This window comes from Equus caballus, chromosome 10, assembly GCF_041296265.1.
Source record: "Equus caballus isolate H_3958 breed thoroughbred chromosome 10, TB-T2T, whole genome shotgun sequence".
Lineage (NCBI taxonomy): Eukaryota > Metazoa > Chordata > Mammalia > Perissodactyla > Equidae > Equus > Equus caballus.
In genome coordinates, this window is record NC_091693.1 from 77,471,884 (window position 1) to 77,491,681 (window position 19,798).

Here is a 19,798-nt window from a genome sequence, read left to right on the forward strand (position 1 = left end):
GATAAGATTTGGACATGCAGGGAAGCCAGTCCATGAAAACAAGTAGAGACAACAAAAGGGAAGATGGACAAGCACCCAGGATTAACCACTTTATCTACTTTATTATGTTGTCTTGAAATGGCTGGTCTTGTTCCATCTGCAGCCTGGCAGCCCCATCTCTAAAATGGCAGTGTAGTCCTGTAGGCTTCAAACTACACCTCTGGAGGGGGAGGAGAGGAGGAGGAAGAGAGAGTGGGTGGAGCCTCAGACCCTGAAGCTGCAGTTAGCCAGAGCAATTCAGTTCATATTCATCTTATATATTCTCCATTTCCTAAAGAGTTCATTTGATGGGGGAGAAATCCTCAGCTAAAAAAGAAAATCACAGCACTAGGTAATTTTCAAGGTCTCTGCTAATTCACAATTCTGAGTGTGCGTGTGTTTCTAACATGGATTTCTGCATATCCACCCACACCTTGATCTGGTCACCCTGCAAGGTGTACGTCACCCTTAGTGAGACCACTGGCTTTTTTGCCTTGGGTATCTCTTAGCTGCCATAAATATCACCAGAGTTTCTCTAGATTTAATTGTAATTCCAAGAAGGATAATGGAGAGATTTAGGCCTTGTGTGGTAGCAACGTCCTGCAAATTCTGCATCCTATATTGAAGAACAGGAAGAACACCTAGTTATATTTTTATTTTGTTTTAAATTTCTGTTAATGCATTTAACATATATAATAGTTATAACAGAGCATATAAATTATATTAGTCTATTAGTATAATAATATTTATAATTTATAAAAATAAATATTCATAAATAGGAGATGTGTGCTCAAAAAAAATTTGTTTTCCTTGTTGGGGCATGCCACTGTTCTTGAAACCTTTTCAGGAATTGCTTCTCTTTCACTAGTAAAATTTTTTTTTTTGGTGAGGAAGATTGACCCTGAGTTAACATCTGTGTCAATCGTCCTCTATTTTGTATGTGGGTCACCACCACAGCATGGCTTGATGAGTGGTGTAGGTCCGCGCCCAGGATTCAAACCCAGTAACGTGGGCCACTGAAGCAGAATGCACTGAACTTAAGTACTGCACCACCGGGCTGCCCTCATTAGTAAAATTTTTGATCTTTGATAACTTAAAGGATGAGTAGAGACTCTCTGTGTCTTAATCTTTAGCATATTTGTGTTTAGCATATCCCCCATAAATCTGAATTTTTATGTGTGTGAGTAATCAAAAATGTGTATGGGATATTATTTTCAAAATCCATTGCATAAGTATATTTTGATGTAACAAACTGCAAAGAAGTGGAAAGGGAAAAATAACTATGTCACTCTTCTGTTTATTTGTTGCTTTTTGATTCTCTTGCAATGGGCAGAGAGGTGAAAATTCATAAAATGAAAGCACAGATTTAATTATGGAAAAGGAATAGAAATTGTTTTTTTTAAAACATGAATTTTAGCAGCACAAATAACAGTGTTTAGTTTTATGTAATTGACTTTAAACTGGATTCCTGTTTGCAGTTTCTTCTAGATCTTTGCCAAAAGCTGCATGCAAATGTTTGAAAAATTAGGATTCTAAAAATATGTTTTCGGGGCTGGCTCCGTGTCCGAGTGGTTAAGTTTGCATGCTCTGCTTCGGCGGCCCAGTGTTTTGCAGGTTTGGATCCTGGGCACAGACATGGCAGCGCTCATTAGGCCACGTTGAGGCGACATCCCACATACTACAACTAGAAAGACCCACAACTAAAAATATACAACTATGTACTTGGGGGCTTTGGGAGAAAAAGTAGAAAAAAAAAAAAAGAAGATTGGCAACAGTTGTTAGCCCAGGTGCCAATCTTTAAAAAAAAAATATGTTTTCTTAATCTCGTTTTTTTAGGGATGCATGTTTACGTTACATTACATAAATTTTGAAGCTTCTAAGTTTTTATTTTTTAACTACTTCCCATATGATCTTTTTTTTTCATTTCTTTTTCTCTTCCTCTTCTCGGTTCCTTATATTCAGCCTCAACAAAGAGGCCTCACTGAAGGGAAACAGACCTAGAGACAGAGTGAGAGGAACAGCCAAAACTATATGAGAAGTTAGGTATAGGAACGACATTAAAAGATGTTTACTTTTGATTTTAATATTCTTCCAGGGTGATAAAATATGCATGCAGGCAGCTCTGAGTCTGAAAAGCACTTCATGCACCTTGACATTCAACAGATATTTATTGCATTCCTCCTACCACGTGCAAAACATCGTACAAGACAAATGAGTCACAGCCCATGTCCTCAAAAGGCTTAAAAAACTTATGTGAGGTGGGGACAGGAAGGCTGACACTAATCAGAAATTTATAATGTATGTGATAAATTCGATGATAGAAATATGCCGGAGTGTTTCAGAACACAGAGGAGGGAAGCTACCTAGCCCTAGGAGGCAGAGAAGCCTTCTGGGAAAGGGTGCCCAGGTTACCCCTGAAGGTATGAATAGATGTTAGCCAGGGGATGGCGGGGGTGGGGGCGTTGGGATTGAGGGCAAAGAACCTCAGCCTCTGGGGCAATATGAGCAAGGCACAGGGGTGCCATTGGCTGGGTGTGACTGCACAGCTTTAGGATGGGTACAGGTCAAGCGTGGGTGAAAATGAAGGACAGGTAGCCTGGGGCCAACTCCTGGAGGGTACGATGCACCCTGTGAAGGGTTTGGGCTTGATCCTGTGGGTGATGGGAAGGCTGTGAAGGATTAATCATAGAATAATCATAAGCAGATTAACTTTGAAATAATTCCACTGACATCTGTGTAAAGAATAAAGTTGCAGAAAGCAAGAAAGAGTGTAAGAAAATAATTTGGGACGTGATGCAACTGTCCAAGAAGAGTGAATGGCAGTCTGAACTAAGGCAGTGGGAATGTGGTGGAGGGAATTTGCAAAGTGTCCTATTGCTCTGAGTGGCTGAGGAGAATACTGATGGTTCATACTCCTAATATTTTTCACCTTTCCTGTGTCAGGTGCTAAGCCCCAAGATACAGGGCCCATTCTGTCAACAGGAATTATATGTATGTAGTTTATCTTAGTTTCTAGGAGTGAAGTGGTTGGATTCCTTCCACACGGTCCCTATGTGTGTGCTGGGGATACTGGTACAATGTCTCAGGGAAGTTAAAAGATGCAGACCATTCTCTACAGTCATATTCTAAAAGCACAATAAGTTTCCACAACCTCCCAAAGGTGTCGTCATGATAAGTATTTTGTTACAGCCATTTTTCTCTGCCTCTTTGCTGTATTGGTTGGTCGTTTTTAGGTGATGAATTTCTCAACTTGACATTAATCCCTAAAAGCATTGATGAAGTAATTATCCACTGCATTTCGTAGGTGGCAGTCCTACGTACTAATACCTGTTGTTTGAAATGAAGCCTTTTTGACTTTTAATGGAAAATTTTTTTGTAGAATTAAAGGGTCTGCCTTTCCCAAGGAAGTCAGGAGAGTCATGGTGTTTACCAGTTTTAACTAAAAAAAAAAAAAACCACACACACACAGACAAGATGATTAAAATGTGATAATCTATCTGGATGTTTTTACCTTTTCTGGCTTTCATGGTTTGTTTTCTTTTAATTTACAGGAAAGAAAGTTTATCAGAGTTTCTTCCTAAACCTGTCTTAGAAATAACAGCATATTTTAATCAGAGATTTGTAAGTATCCTTTTCTTCTTTATTTAGGAAATTAGATATTGATTTTATGGAAGAATTGGCTCCCTCAGTAAAACACTTGATAGCATATAGCTATAAAATCTGAGTTGGCATGCGAAATTTGAATGAGAGTAAAACACACACAGAAATCACCACTCAGAAATCAAAACAAAAAAATCAAAACCTCAGTCAAAAAATCTTTACCAAATCTAGCTACAGCTAGTGAATGTTTGATTTATTTTTTGGCAATTTCTCTTTCTTTGTGTTGTTTTCATTACTTTTTCCGTTTTGTGAAAATACCTGTATGTCCACATCTTTTAGAAAGTCTGAAACATCAGTGGGAAGGAAGAGGAAAAGGGTAGGGTGTGAACACAGAAAAGGGAAGAATTTGTTCTCTGTTAAAAGTTACGTGGCTTTGGACAACTTTGCATTTTCCATTAACATTTTTAGTGGATTTTTGAAAAATCAAAGCTGAGTCTTATAATAGCTAAGGTCCATTCAGTTTCACCATGTTTTTGAAATGCCTATTATTGTGCTATACCCCAAACTGGTCAACTCAAGAATGGAGAATCTGGGAGATCCTTCCTATTTCAACTTAGCAAGAGTTATTTTATTACAGGAATTGAGAAGAACCAGTGAGAAAAAAAATACTTTTTCCTAAAAAGATCTCTGTAGTAGTAGCATTTTGTATTTTGTTTGTTGAAAAACATTTCAAGTCTACTGTAGTCTTATTCCAGCACTAAAGCAAATAGTCGGCATATTGAGTTGCAGAGCATGGAGTCTAGGACCTGTGGTGTGAAGGAGATTAACGAAGCAGAGTCAGGTAACTTAAGGTCTGGAGCTGGGAGGGTTCCATGTTAGGTGTGTAAGACTTTGGGCAGCATGGAGCTGGGCTTCTCAACTGTATTTGTGTTTGAAGGTGTTGACGAGAAATGATGGCTGCCTTAGATCATTTTATGATAGCAGGAAATCTCTGAAACATTGTTGCTTAGTAGGTAATAGTCATTTTATCTTGGCTTGGTTATTATAATGACAGTAACATTTGCGTAGTAGCTAACAAAACCAACCAACAGAAACTGAGACATGTTGCTAACTTGCTTCATCAGATAAGATCTCAGCAAATTGTTTAATTAAAAGTTGTACTGAACTCTTACTTACACATTCTGTAGCAATATTGGCTGTTTCTTAGCTATATGGCATTAATTTTCAGTTCCAATGCATCAATCTATGAGTCTTGTGGTTTTGGGCAAGTTACCTGAACTCTAAATGAAATGATGAAACAATACAATATAGATGATAATGAAATAAACCTAGACTGCTATCAGAATTTCCTCTCTCTACTATATTGTTTCATAGACTTTGAGGTTTTGTCCACATAATGATGTCGTTTGTCAGCATATATAAGCTATTTTGTGGATGAAGTTGATGTTTATAAAATCAGTAAAAGAATTGTTAAAATCCGTATTGACCACATTCCCAGTATTTTTAACAAGCATCTTAGATAATTCACGTGAAAGTGATCTACAGATTACCCTTTGAGAAACACCTGTTTTCCTTTAAAAATGGTCCCCAAACTAGTTGATTATTAAAGTCTTGTGGGAGCTTTGTAAAAAAATACATATTCCTAAGGCTTCACCTTGGAGATTCTGATTTGGCAGATCTGGAGCAAGGCTTTGGATCTGGGATTTTCAAAAGGGTGCCATGCCGATTTTGATATTTGCAAACCACTGCTTTCCAGCCTCACTGTATCTCTGACTTTTTATTGATAAAGCTTTTGGCTCTGCTTGTCATATGTGGATAAGGGGATATCATTATCCAATTTCGTCTAGTCCAGATGAAGTTACAGGAATGAAAAGGATGAATTGGGATGTCTACATTGCATGCAGTAACCAGATTGACAGTCTCACCCTGGATTGCATAGCTGCTTTAAGTAAATCCAAGTGCCAGACCAACGAATTGCAGAATTCCTGATTGAGAAAGGACTGTTGGAGCCATCTCATTCAAACTTCTTATTTCATGGAGGAAGAAAGTGAGGGTCACACCTCGCCACTACACGATCAACTAACCCCTCTGTCCCTTTCTTGGATCTTTATCTTAGCCAGAGCTGTCCATGTCTTTTCTCAAGCTCCATATCTCTTCCTGGCAGAACCATCATCATTTAGTGCATCTTATTCTTGCATATTTTTTTTTCATGGTGTCCATTACATCACTTTAGTTGCCCTGATTTCAACACTATTCATTTCTGGAGTGCCATTAAGTTAAACAAATATTAACTACTACTCTGTCCCAAGAACGGTCTTGGGTGCCAGAGATGTGAAATGAATCCAGCATGGTCCTAGTTTCAGAAGAGCTCACAGTATCATGGGGAGGCCAACATGAAAACTGCTGCGGAGCACTTGAGAGAGAGCCACAGGAGACACGGCTACCACTTCTGAGGGAGTCAAAGAAGGTTTTGGTGAGGAAATTACATTGATCTGTTTTGGGTGCAGAAATCACAACCCACAGTATAGGTGGTGTAACATTTTGAAACCACATGAAGGGAATGTTTTTAAGGCTTAATGAAGAGAGCTGAGGCAATTGAAATTTATAAGGCAGGTGTCAGCACAATGGAGAGAAAGGGACACTGCAACATGTGGCAGGAGACCTATATGACCACAGGCAAGCCAGTCAGACTCTCAGTTGATAATGAAATTCATGTTATTGGCATCCTACATACTGGGATAGTCAGATGGAGGAAAAGTGCATCCCAGAAGAAGTGCTGTCTGAGCTGAGGCCTCAGTTTTGAGTAGTTGTTGACCGGTGAAGAGAAGCTTTGGAAGGAGAGCGCTCCAGCAAGGAGGAAATGCGTCTGTCCATTGGCCTGGATCTTGAGGTGAAGAGAGTACTGAAGGAGGAGCAGTTTCTTTCAACTGCTGGACCGGGGTCGGGGGAAGGAGTGGCAAGAGGTGAGCCTGGGAAGTGAGCAGAGTGTAGATCATGTAGTGTGGTGTTGGGCCAAGGAACTGGGTGAATTTTTCCTTGAATAAGGGGAATGACTGAGGAGCTGATAGTGAGATTTGCTTGGCTGATGTGAAGAATGGACTAGAGGGCAACAAAACTGAGCAGGATAATATGTGAAGAGAATAATCTAGAGAGGCTGCAGACCTTAACTAGGGCGGTAAAGGAGGGTGAGAAGAGCAGTCAGTCCATCACCTGAAGAGCTATTTGGAGCATAGCTTCTACGACTTGATGATCATGGAGGATGAGGGAAAAGGATGCCTCCTGGGCTTCTGACTTGTGCAACTGGGTGGATTATGGTGCTGTTCCTTGAGAAAGAAAACCCAGGAGGAGGAACAGGCTTCAAAAGGAAGACGAAGATCTCTAACGTAGGGAATGAGACCAGCTGATCTGTCCTGGGGCTCTTCAATATTAACTGGCCTTCCACATGCTGAGAATATCACACATGTTGTCACACTTAATCTTCTCAGCTGTGGGAGGTATTATTATGTGCACTCAAAAGATGCGGAAGCTGAGGCTCAGAGAGCCTAATGCCTTGCATAAGGTCCATTAGCTATTAAGTAGTGGAGCCAAAAGTTCAGACCAGAGTGCTCAGGCAAGGTGTATTTCGTTCTAAAGCACACGTACCTTCTGTTGTATCACTCTGCTTTCCTTTTAGCTCTGACACATATAATCCTGTGAAAATAGGTCACTTATAGACCGAAAATAACTTTAGACTTTGTGGATTTTTAAATTGAAGGTATAAACTCTACCTTCGAATTTATCATCACCTCTCACTTGGAATACTGCAGTTGCCTCCAGACTCATCTCTTGAATCTACTCTTCTTCTTTCCCAATCTTTTCCATTTGCTGCAGCCAAAGTGATCTTTCCAAAGTTCAATTTTGATTTTCACGCTACAGCTTAAAAACCTTCAATGACTTCCCATCGCTGTTAGGATAGACCACATCCTTAACACGCCTCAATGATGTGGCCCCTGCTAACTGATCCACTTCATCTTGTGCCAGTTTCAACCTTCTTCTCTGTACCCTGGCCACACTAGCCTTCCTTCAGTTCCTAAACTGTGCTTTGCTCTTCTCTTCTGCATAAAATCCTCTTTTTCTACCTCTATACCAGCTAGCCCCTTTTCTTCCTTCATATCTCAGCTCCTATTGTCAATGAGTCAGGTTCTGATACACTCACATAACACCTTGTAGTGTTTCATCTAAGACTCACCACACTTTGTATTCTTACAAGGATTTCTGTTGATTATTTTTTCTTACCCATTAGAATCCATGAGAGCAGTTGTATAACTGTTTTGCCAGGCACATAATTGGCACTGAAAAGATATTTTCCAGCTGAATTAATAAATTTATAATTGAATGAAAGTGATTCTGGGTTAACTAACTTATATTTGATTATTTTGTATATTACTGTTTAGAATTGAAAAAAGAACATTTTCTTTTAATCTCACAAAATAAACTGAGTTTCAGTCACATACCATATTGTTTCTTTTAATACCTCAATGATATAGTATTTCCCCTGGTATTGTATTGTAATTGATTTTCCCTTTCTGAAGTCAATTTTATTTTGCTCAATAAATGACACTAATTCCAACAGCATAGGGGTAATTACCAAATTGACATTTTTTTGGATTAAACCAATTAAACCAAAGCAATTAAAACTTGGGAATGACAACCATAAAAAAACAGTATGTCATTATTCAGTGTACCAATGAAGGATGGAAATGTGTTATAATTTGTTTTTAAATGTCACGTCTTTATTGCACTTGCTAATTAAGTGAGACTTTTCCATCCCAGCCTCGCTGAAAATAATTTAGAATTTTCAGGAGTGATATTTTATGTTTTTCCCTCTAGAATGATTCTGTGCCATGTGCCTATTGTAGTCTGACAAGTGAGACTTGGAAAAGGCCCAGAGAAGGATGCCACTAATGTGTCAGCCTATAGCCCTCATGCGGAGGTGGGCTGTGAGTGCTCAATATTGGCTCCCAGGATTCTGGACTAAACAAATGATTGGACTGTGGGATAGAATCTAGCATAAAAGGTTTTTCCATTCTATTCTCCAGATATATTGCTGAAACCCCCTGGAATTGTTTACTGAACATTGACCATCATAGTTACATAGTCTTTCAGTCTCAAAGAGCTAACTGAAGGGATTAGATTAGGTGAGTGCTAAACAATTTTCTTTTAGCTTGAATAGTCCATAATTATACACGGAAGAAGGAAGGAATTAAAATTAGGTGGAGGAAGGCTCACATGTTAGAGATTAGAGTTACAGTTGTTACAGGAGACAGGGTGCTGGCCACTAGGGCCATGATTTATGATCTAGTCCAGCGTTTGCCAACCTGGGGATCTTGGTCTCCTAGGATTCTGTAGAATTATTAGAGGGGTCCACAAAGTTATATATCTGTGTCCAAATAAATACTGTCACATACTATATATACTACCATTTTCAAATATATACAGATTATTACTATAAAAATAAGAATTAATTTCTTTGAAATATTTATTTCATAGTACCTTTTCATCCATTATATATTTTCTCAATCAACAGATATCTAAAGACTGTAGGTTCTCCAACCTTGAGGGATCATCTTGCCATTAAACCTCAATAAACACAGTTGTAGCTCCCATACTACAGAGTATACAATCTTTTTGTTTTCCCCACACCTAGTATTTCTGAGAATCCTGATTCTGTGAATCTGTTCTGCATGCTATCTGCCACTTTCTCTGGTCTGGTGCTCTGGTCTCTCTGATCCCCAGTTCCTGCTGTCTCCTAAAGATTTTGGTGCTGCTACAGTGCTCTCTAGTCCACATCACCTTAGGATTGTCCTCAGCATCCTCCCTTTGTTTCCCAATACAGAGATGTCACTTAGATGGTTGCAGTGCATAGTAAACTTTACCGGAATTATAGTGCAGAAATGGGAAATTTAGAATTGGATATTTGACATCATTACTACTAGAGTCCATTAACTGCCTGTTCACAGGGGTCCCCCACTATTTGGCTCTCTCCTTGGTGTCCAGCCTGTCACTTTGATTCAGGTGTCTACACACCTTCTATAGGCAAAGCCTGCTTCAGTCTTGTCTTGCCTCCTTGAAATCTAGGCCAGAATCTCTCCCTGCACATGATAAATCAGTACATGTTGTGATTGTTATATTCTGGCAGATCTGCAATTCAGTCCTCAATGGATATAACTTTCAAATCGCAACAATGAGTAACTTTTATTGTCTGAATTTCATCTTTCCAAAGTGCGATTCTCATTTAACCAAGCCTCTTTCACTCCAACAATCTACTCCCAAGCAAGAGAGTTTGCCAATCAAAGGAGTGGGTGATTTTTTTCATAAAGCCCTAGAAGAACACAAATTGACTTCTAAGCAAGACTCAAGGTCAAGATATGGACATGTCTTTCCCTAATAGACTTTGCAGTCAGAAACCCTCCCCTAAGCACATGAAACCCTGGTCGTCATAGAGAGGGGTAGCAGAAGATCTACCTTCCTCTCCCAGCCCCTCCCCACCCCTCCTACCCCCCCCTCCCCATCCCTGCCCAGAGGCTGGCCCTTTTTCCTTTACGAATTACACTCATTATGTCCACAGGGGGTCTGATGTTAAAAAGTGATTTTATCCTTGAAAACATTAGAAACTACCATTATTGTGGGATAAGTACTGTTTCAGATGTCCAGTAACATGATGTCTAAACTTTATTCTGAAATCAACCAGATCTCTGTCCTGTCAGTAATCTGATTGCCTTTTCCTTATCTCTGAAGTCAGGGTTACTTTGTTTGTTTGTTTACTTTTTGTTTATTAATTTGCTGATGACTAAAGTGTCTTCTAGCTCCACAATTCTCATATATCTCCAAGTTACTTATGGATTGTCAGTTGTTTTGTTTTTCTCTTAACCGTCTATGATAGCATTGATTAGTTTGACTTTGCATCAATTCCATTGAATTGTAAAATAAGAAAAAGAAACTGGATTAGGTACGCAGTGGTCAAGGTCAGACAGACATTTGAGTCTCTTGTGCAAAATCTTACATCTCAATATTCAAAATTAGCCCATTGAGATATTTCTACATATTTTTAACTTTAGAAAACACACTTATTAATCTTCACCCAGCTACTGAACTTCACGGGTCATTAAAAATGTGTTATGAAAAGTTAGTCACTTGCTCCCAGTTATAGATGGTGACAGACTTAGGAGCTGAATCATATGTTTCCATCACTACTCTTAATTTAAAAAAAATGAGAGTCGCCACTAAAAAAAAAAGGGAGAGATTTTGCCAGAGTGCAGATACAAAAAAGCTGCAGTTTTAAAAAGACTAAAAATTCTATTTACAGTTATAATTAATACTATGTATATGAGAAATAGAGATGAGAATGACAACATATGTTTCCCAGATAAAGCTGAAGGCAAGTCATAGAAAGGGTTAAAAGAAAGAGAAGATTCTTAGGCTCAAAAGAGTTTACCCCATGCATTAATACAGCAGCAAAATGGCCACTCTACTTGACCTCAGTTGAACAAATGCCTCTGAAAAAAAATTTACTCAGTAAAAATATGCTGCTATGACTGGGCTAGCTTATGTTAAAAACACATCAAAGAATCATGAGGTTTCAAACTACAGAAAGACTGCTGATTTAGAATTCACTGGGAAACAGGTTTTGAATTTTAATCAATTATGCAAGGCAATTGAACAATGCTTTAAAATATAAAGAGTATTCAAGTTAACAGAAGATAGGCAACTCTACTTTCTCTCCCTGCTCCACAGAGGGTTTGCTGGGGAAAGCAACACACACAAGTAGGTAAAAAAAAGAACATTTATATTGTTTTTCATTATTTCTACGTCTGCATTAGAGGCTTCTGAAAATGCCAGAATGCTCCTCTCTCAGTCCCCTGTGATGTATGATTATTGTCTGTGTCCTGGAGACTCCAGCATGCAAGGCTTCGAAGTTTTTGGAAACCTCAGTGTTCCAGGATGGACTGTATAGCTTGGAACTCATGAATCAACTCCTCTGAAACTAAAAGACCCAGGGACAACCAGAGCACTCTTCATTCAAGTGAAACAAGAGCTAGCACATACACACTAATTCGATTTTTCTTTAAACTCACAATTTTTAGTGCAAGCAAAATATATTTTTTGTAAATTTTATCCATCCAGCTCAGAACACTCCAAGTTTTGAGGTTGCTACAGTGAAGGCACCTAAATCCATAGGTCTTAAAAGTAAAGTAAATTGGTTTTAAATGCCTATAAGTGAAGTAGAATATGTTTTAGTCACTACTTTCCTCTTTAGTTCCTGGTTATTTGGGAAATTTAGGTGGGTTGGATTTCAGCAGACTTGTGTGTAAGGTAAGAGGAATCAAAGAGGCCACAGCTGAAAGCTACTTAATTACTAGAAAGAAACTGTCAAAATTGAGGTTCTCCCGCCTACACTGCAAAGGAAAAATACAGGGAGACTTTAGTCATTGAGGGAACATTACACGGCAGGGACGAGGCTCAAAGAGGTTAAGGAATCTGCCCCATATTACACAATTGATGATGCTGGGAACACAGGTTTGACTCCATAACCCCTACCAGCCTTAAGAATGGGCAGAAGACAAAATGCTGACAATTCAGGAAAATCCTCCGTCTTTCCCAAATAACACCCCTTTTCTATTAACTAATTTGTGGAAATGCTGCCATTAATGATTTGCTTCTTTGGTCTGAGTTTGTCTGGAATTCTCCTTGTAGAGAAGAACACATAGAGGATACCCCTGTGAATGAATTAGGTACATATTTTCCAAGAACTGGTTTGGCTAGGATGAAGAGGAAGAGGCCATTGGAAGATCCGGGGCCCCAGTGGAGGCTGGGAGGGAACGAGAGGAGGTTGATGAAGGAAGACGGTGAAGGGCGCAAAGCAATTAGTCTGGGATTCAGCTGTTGGCCGGAGCCTGGACATAGTGCTGTAGTGAAATTGTGCCCTACCATGTATTCCAAAGTGATGATGCAGGCTTTTCTCCCTTCCTTTTCTGCCTTCATATATTCTTTCTCAGTATTTGTCCTATTACCAACAGCTGTTTTACATTGATTACGTTTCAAAAGATTGCTTTTGAATTTTTTATTCGGAAGATGAACATCTATAAATGACACCCCCCAAATACTAGTTGAATTAAATGAGATCTTCAATCAGCCTTTTTCTTAGTCCATTTTCTTACAATGTTTTTGAGATATACCCAGAGAGATCTTAGTTGACATCATCCTCGGTGTTCTGGCCCCTCAGGCTGACTCTCCAGCCTAAATAAGCTTTGGTGAGCAATTTCTTCTGTTATTTTCAATGTATCTGTGCTTCCTTTCCTTTCCACCTGCCCCTGCTGGTGAGGATCTTTGAGAAATGTCTGTAATTATACTAATTTGCAGATTATTACAAATGGAGTCAGCTTTATAGTATTTTCTTTAGTTATTTTAATTATGATGGATGTGGGGGAATTTTTCCAACTAAAATTCTTCAGCATCCTTAATCAAATGTCAAAAGATAACAGTGAAAAATCTGGTGTGAACTGGTCAGAGTGGCAGGATGACGTGAAAGGTCTTTCTTGGTTCAGACATAGTGCTGACCTAGGAATAAATGCAGTAATGCTTAAAATGCCAACAGAGCTCTTTTATCAATTTCAATAACATAAGCTTCCTGTCTACACAGACAAGATCTGCAAATGATGTAGATTTCACACTGTCAGATCAATGTGAAGTTCATTTGGAAAGTGCTCATTGCACATCTACTATCCACTGTCCACACCTAGAATCTACTTGTTCTTGCCTCCCAGGAGGTATGGCCTTCTGGGGGTAAAACAAGTCATTCTCATAGAATGTTGAGTGAACAACATATTAAACTGGGTTAGTGGCGGGCGTCAGAGTTGGTTATTAGAGTGAAAGGTGAAAGAGCGCAGGGGACGACTGATGTAGCCAAGGTCATCAGTATGTGTCCTGATAGAGCAGGCATGGACAAAGTTAATTTTGTGATTTATTTAATTTCTCATTTGCTACAAGGAAAGTTTTAATAAGGTCTGCAAGTGGACGACTAGGTTCCCAAGGCTGTGTGTACACATTGGTATGCTTTGCTAAAACTATTGGTAAACAGTCAATTCTTTTGAGTGATACATGCTATAGACCCTGAAGCAACATAATTTATGGATTTATGGGTTTTTTTCAGTGTATTATTAGAGAAAGGTGGAGGAGAATCTGACCTAACTTTCAATTCAGTTATTCCCAAACTTGTGTGACAACAAGAATCTTCTTGGGTGCTTGTAATGTACGGTGTCAAACATACTGTCAGAGGCTCTAGGGAAGACCCTGGGAATCTGCATTGTTAACAGACTTCCCAGGCGAGCCTTCGGAGCAGGCATGTTTGGGAAATGCTGCTCTGGTTCATCTGGCGTAAGATTACTTTCAGGTAAATAGGCTTTTTGCCCACCCTTGCGTGCTCTCTTGCTCTATCTACTGCTCTCCTCACCCCCATCAAGACATTAAAAAAAATCTTACGAAGAGTTAATTTGCTTCAGATTCACTCCGTGAGTCTCCAGGCTGGCATAAATGAGATACAATTTTCCCAGAGACCTCATTTCTTTGTCTTCTCCTTTCCACAATTTAATCAAGTGTTGAGGTGCAAAATCTGGTTCTTCTCTGTGGCGAGGCTCCTAAGACAGAAGAGGAATTAATTTACACTGCCTGTTGTCAGGATGTAATATGATTATGTTGGCAAAGCTATAAAAAGAAAATATCCAAAGCTTATAAAAAAGAATTCGAAAGAGGTCACTGTTAGAGCAGATGGATGAAGCAGAGTGCCTGATCATCTAGCAGCTACTGAGACTCGGTCGAAGGTGTGGTGAGCTAGGGCAGCTTGGAAAAGGTCACAAATCATAATTGTATCTTTCAAGGGGAATGCATATTTATTTGTCTTACCATATAAAAATGACTACAAGGTCTGGCAAATACAGTGCAGGCAACTGTCAGTTTCCTCCAGGGATTCTGATAGTGGGTTTCCTTTGAGGCATTCTTTGGGGCCCCTCTCCTCTTAATTGGAAGATGTCCTCCCATAAAATGCCAACTTATTTTCATATTTTAATCAAAAACTACAAAGATAAAGTGCAGCAAAACAAAAGTCTAAAATCAAACAAAGAAAAGTCTTAGAATCTTTCAACAAAAGTTTCTATCAATCCCTTACTATTTTCAATGAATTCTGCTAATTGTTGTGACATGGAAGATAAGTTGGAAGGTAAAACTGACACACCTGAAAATAACAATAATTAAATTATACATAAGATTATACCACCAGCAATAGGCACTTGCTTCCATTTTATTCTGTGAAAGAATTTTAAGGTATCTGAATGTGTGTGTTCGTAGATATATAATTATACTATATACGTGTATTGTGTAACAGTTAGTGAAAATTACCAAGACAATAAAAAAGTAATTTTTGTTCAAAGTTGTGCATATTATTTCAATCATAAGATTTTCATTTTTAAGATTCAAAATTGAGTTAAAGTTTCATATCAGATGAATTGCTTGAGCAATGCTTTGAGTTTGGTTCAACACTGGAGAATATGTGGTTCAAAGAAAGAAACTGTTCCTTATGAAATAATTCATGCATATGGTAAATGGTATAGTAGGTGAGTTTTAGGTAGCTTCTGGGTCCTTAACTTTATAATTCTTGGTATTTCTATGCTATTATAATCTCTTCTAAATATATAAGGGTCTATGACTCTAGAAGGGAGGCAGCATAATGAAATGACTAAAAGCCTATGTTTTGTAATCACATATAATAAGGCTTAAATCCTAATTTAAAGCAAGTTCCTGGTATCTGAAAGATTCAATTCAAGTTGTCTCATTTGAGTTATGGAGATAACCCCACCTCTCCATCTCTGACATTTGTGGTAAGGATTAAGTAAAATAATGTATATAAAGCAATGTACTACCTCGCTAAGTAAGGGCTCAATTAAGAATACCTGTTTTAAAGTGTATAGCTGATAATTATTTTAATTATCAACTAAGATTTCTTTACTCCTTTACACTTCCTTTAATGCTTTCTGTGGACACTGTTTCCCAAAGAATGGTACACATAATCTAGAACAAGAGTTCACTGAAGTTTCTGATTTGTGGTGAACAGAGCCATAGTCTTGAAAGTCAAAGTTGTCTCTGGAAATACCTGACATTATGAGAGAAAAGATGTTTTGATCTGAGACTGGAGAACTGAGACCAAACCTTAGAATGGGAAGGAAGTATATGACGACATAAGAGTTTTTGTGTTTCTGGGAAGAGAATTGAATCATTGGCTGTGGTGGGAGAAGAATGAAAGATATCATGAGGCCCCAGACATTGTCTGAGTCTCTGGGAAGGTGCCCAGGACCCCAGCTCACTGAGTTGAGCTGGAGGGGGATTAAGCATTAGAAATTTGAATGAGGTAGGCAATCCAAGTATAGAGAGGACTATGCTTTCGTTTTCAGGGAATCTGAGCATCTTAAAGAAGCTCTACGTCTAGTATAACCCTAGAAAGGAAGCAATGGACACCTCATGGAGTCCCCAGACCCTCAGAGGGGTGCAGGAGAGAGACTGAGATGACCTCCAGAAGGGCACAGAATGGTTTAAATAGACCATGAACCCTAAATATCCTAAGGTTGGAACAAAGTCAGTGCAGATGCATATACCTCCTCCTGAGGTTATGGTTATATTGAGACAACAACAGTGGATCCCAGTGCACAATGACAAAACAGGGCATGTTGCAACTCAGTGAAGGTCAGCATGGACACAGGACATATGTGAACCTGATGCTTTGTCCTCTCTATACTTAAGGCTCAATTTCAAGAGAGAAAGGAAAGTGGTAATTGTGATAGGGCATTTTAATCACCCGCCTTTCAACCCATTGGTGAAGGAGGGAGTCCCACCATGGAGATGGCTAAACACACGACACCTGACCCTGGACAGGTGTGATCAGATGAGATCAACAGCAGTTTATACCCACAACCTTGAGGAGGAGGACACCATGCAGGGCCACACAGGGGATGCACTTGGGAACAGAGTGACAACCAGGGCTGAGGGAGGCAGGCTTTGTAGTGTTAAGAGGATGACGTGCCTTTTGGTTGCTGTGGGAAGACATGATTGGTTTGTTTGAATAATTTTGCAGGCAGGCAGGGAACTGAAACCTACTACTCAGAGATGAGCAGGAATCATGTCTGGTGCCTTTGATAAGGAGGGTTGTTTGGTGAAGGGACCTTATTCGTGGGAGCAGAGTAGGGAGGGGAGCTTGGGTTAAGCCATTCGAGGCCTTATTTTATCAAATGTCAAGGCAGCACATCCTACCAATCCTTAATTTTTAGCCTTATGGCACAATTGACCCCTTGATGCCTTGACATCGATTTAAATCTTGATGATGACAGAGACTTTTAGGGAGCAAAGAAAGCATCTGACTAGGAGGGAGACGGCTACATGGTGAGGTTGTCATCAAAAATATGAACTTCAGAGGTGTCACCATTTATAGACAATAAAGGCAATTGAAAGGTCTCTGTGGCATGGGTGTAGGGAGTGGGTATCCCCAAGGGGTTGGGGTGAATTTTCCATTTTGTGGCTTAAATGGAGTCCCTAAATAAGCCTCAATTATACTGGCTGCCTGGAGCTGGCTGCCTGTGTCCTATAGGGGAGGTGGGAGTTTAAGTGAATGCTTTCTTCAAGAGCCCAGCACTGTATATTCTGAGAAGTAAAATGAGTGGTTTGGTCACTATGAGTAGATTGTAGAACTCTGAAAGGGTTAAGGAGTATCCTGGTGAGGCCTTGTATCATGGCCTTGGTATATGTAGAGAAATATATTACCTTGATTTATATGTTTTGTATCTATGAAGCAAGAGATTCCCAAAGTTCTTACCCAAAAGGGGGCAACTCTTAAGTAATGGTCTAAGAATCTGTGTAAATGTACAGATGGGGCTGATTGTCAGTTGTCTGCAGTGTATCAAGTATGCTGACCCTTGAGTTCTCTCTTTTATGAGGGACATTCTGGTTAAGGGATGAAACGCAGCAGTTCTCCACTGAAAGCCATCACTTACGATGGTGATGATATCGTTAGTAAAGTATATGAACTCCTATTGCCGTTCATTCAGTTGATCCCAAGGGGCTCCTTAGGTAATCAGGGGCTCTGGGAGAGGGATGACCTCTTCCAGCACTGTGGCGTCTGTCAAGGGACTGAGGACAGGGGAAGCCACTCCCTCCTACAGGTGGAACATGCCCACGTTTGATTCCATCCTATAGCAAGGAGGCTTCAGGAGCTATGCCAAGCTCTTGCAGTGCTGCTTCAATAACTCAAAGCATAATAGATAGCTGGGTACAGAGGGTCACAGTCTCAAGGTTTGTGAAAGCCTCCATTTCCAGAAGAGCCCGGTCTGTAGCCAGTAATTGCCACTCTAAGGCTGTATACCACAAGGCCAAAAAAGCAATTTCTTGCGTCAGAGCCCATGGGCAACTTATGACCATCAGAGGTGGTCCGGAGACTCCAGGAACCCTGAGAGAAGGTGCTGAAACCTCTACAGTGAAGAGGTGTCTGAGGGCACGAACTGAAGTTCTTGTTGATTTCAATTTGGACAGATTTCTAGAGCCTTTTGTTGGAGGGGACCTCCTACAAGGTGGGCTAATTTGTAAATAACAGCATCAGTGACATTAAGTAAAATTTGTAAATGAGGAATATGTTACCTCCAGAACCCAAAAGGGATTAAAAGATGTTGGACTTGTATTAACCTTGTGGGTGCTGAGAGGGTCAATATCTATTTCTTGAAAATGTCAGGGATGGAGCAACCTTCAGATAACCAAGTAACTTTCAGGAATTTGATGGAGGTGGCAGGGCCTTGCACTATGTGTAGGACAATGGTCCATCCCCTTTTTTGAGCTACTTTGTGAATATTTGTATGTCTTTAGTGGTATGTGAACCAAATCTCCTTGGAGAAGGATGTCATCAATGTAATGGCATACCTGTGCCCCTGGAGAAAGTGGGATATAGTCAAGGTCTTGCCTGTAAAGATTGTGTACAATGGCAAGACTACTGAGGCATCCCATGAGTAGCCTTGTCCACATGTATTGTCTCCCTTTAGTGGTAAAGGCAAACTGTAGTGCAGAGGCTGTTGACATAGGCATTAAATGGAACGTATTAGTCAAATTTATAGTAGCAAAATATTTACCGGTTGCTGATTGGATGGAGTCAGCAAGTTTAGTAATTAGGTTGTTGGCTGTAGAGGCTGAAAAGGTTGGGACCGTGGTGTTACTGTTGCAGCAATTCACTGTGGGGCAGCAGTCATTTGTTCCAGGTTTAAGAACAGGCCAGATAGGGCTGTTAAGTGAAGAAGCAGTAGAGTTAATCACCCTTCACTCATTACCAGTTATATAACAAGTTTTAATCCTCGAGGACCCTGTTTTAAATTACATTGAGTCGTGTTAACCATTTTTATGGGGATGAGGTGGGGGATGGGTCACGGGTTCTCATTTTGTCAAGCCAATTTGTAAATGTCAAAGACAATTTAATTTTCATTTATTTTTCATTGGGTCAGAGCATCCATGCCCACTATGGGATATTTTAGGGCAAGGAGTGCTGTTACCATGGGGAATTTAAGCAAGACGAGTTCTGATAGTTAGAGTGAGGCATACCTGTCTTCTATTTTGTATTCAGTAATTCCCTTAAGTAAATCCTCCATTATGGGGGATACCATGTTTAAATTTAGTGGGATCCCCAGGCATAACTGCAATGTTAGCCTTACATGTCAAGGCCATGAAGTTTTGCCAGTTGGTGAATTTCAGCTGATACTGAAGTTAATTCAGAACCTGTGTTGTAGAGGCACAAAAGCCAACCAGTGTCCTTTCATTATTGGATGTATAAAACTCTTTTAGTAAATTTTGGATCTCCAGTTGGGTCAGATTATGAGCCCTTGTAACTTGGTTTTTGTTGGTTTTATCTCCCTGCCTCCAGGTTTCTTTCTTTCCATTTTTTTTTTGGTTTATCTTATGTTGGTGAGGGGTGGGGGAGTGTTCCTCTATATCCCTATCATATTTGTAAGTTTCTTCCTCCAGAAAGCCTCAAATCAATGTCATCAAGGTTAGGGGTCTCTTCCATAGCAATGATTGATTTATATGATTTAGAGACCCTGGGCTTAAGTTGGGTTCGAATTAACTCCTT

General features: G+C 39.7%; 1 protein-coding gene across 9 annotated transcripts in view; it reads left to right on the forward strand.

The window, feature by feature from the left end:
* Positions 1-19,798, forward strand: part of PKIB (cAMP-dependent protein kinase inhibitor beta) — a 98,898-nt gene that overhangs the window by 58,608 nt on the left and 20,492 nt on the right. For 6 of the 9 annotated variants that reach the window (XM_023651005.2, XM_070223700.1, XM_023651002.2 and 3 more), the window contains one exon: positions 3,570-3,639. The exons of the other annotated variants lie outside the window; for them this stretch is intronic. The gene's annotated coding sequence lies outside the window, so the exon portion shown is untranslated. The remainder of the gene's footprint in view (positions 1-3,569; positions 3,640-19,798) is intronic. 9 annotated transcript variants of the gene reach the window in all.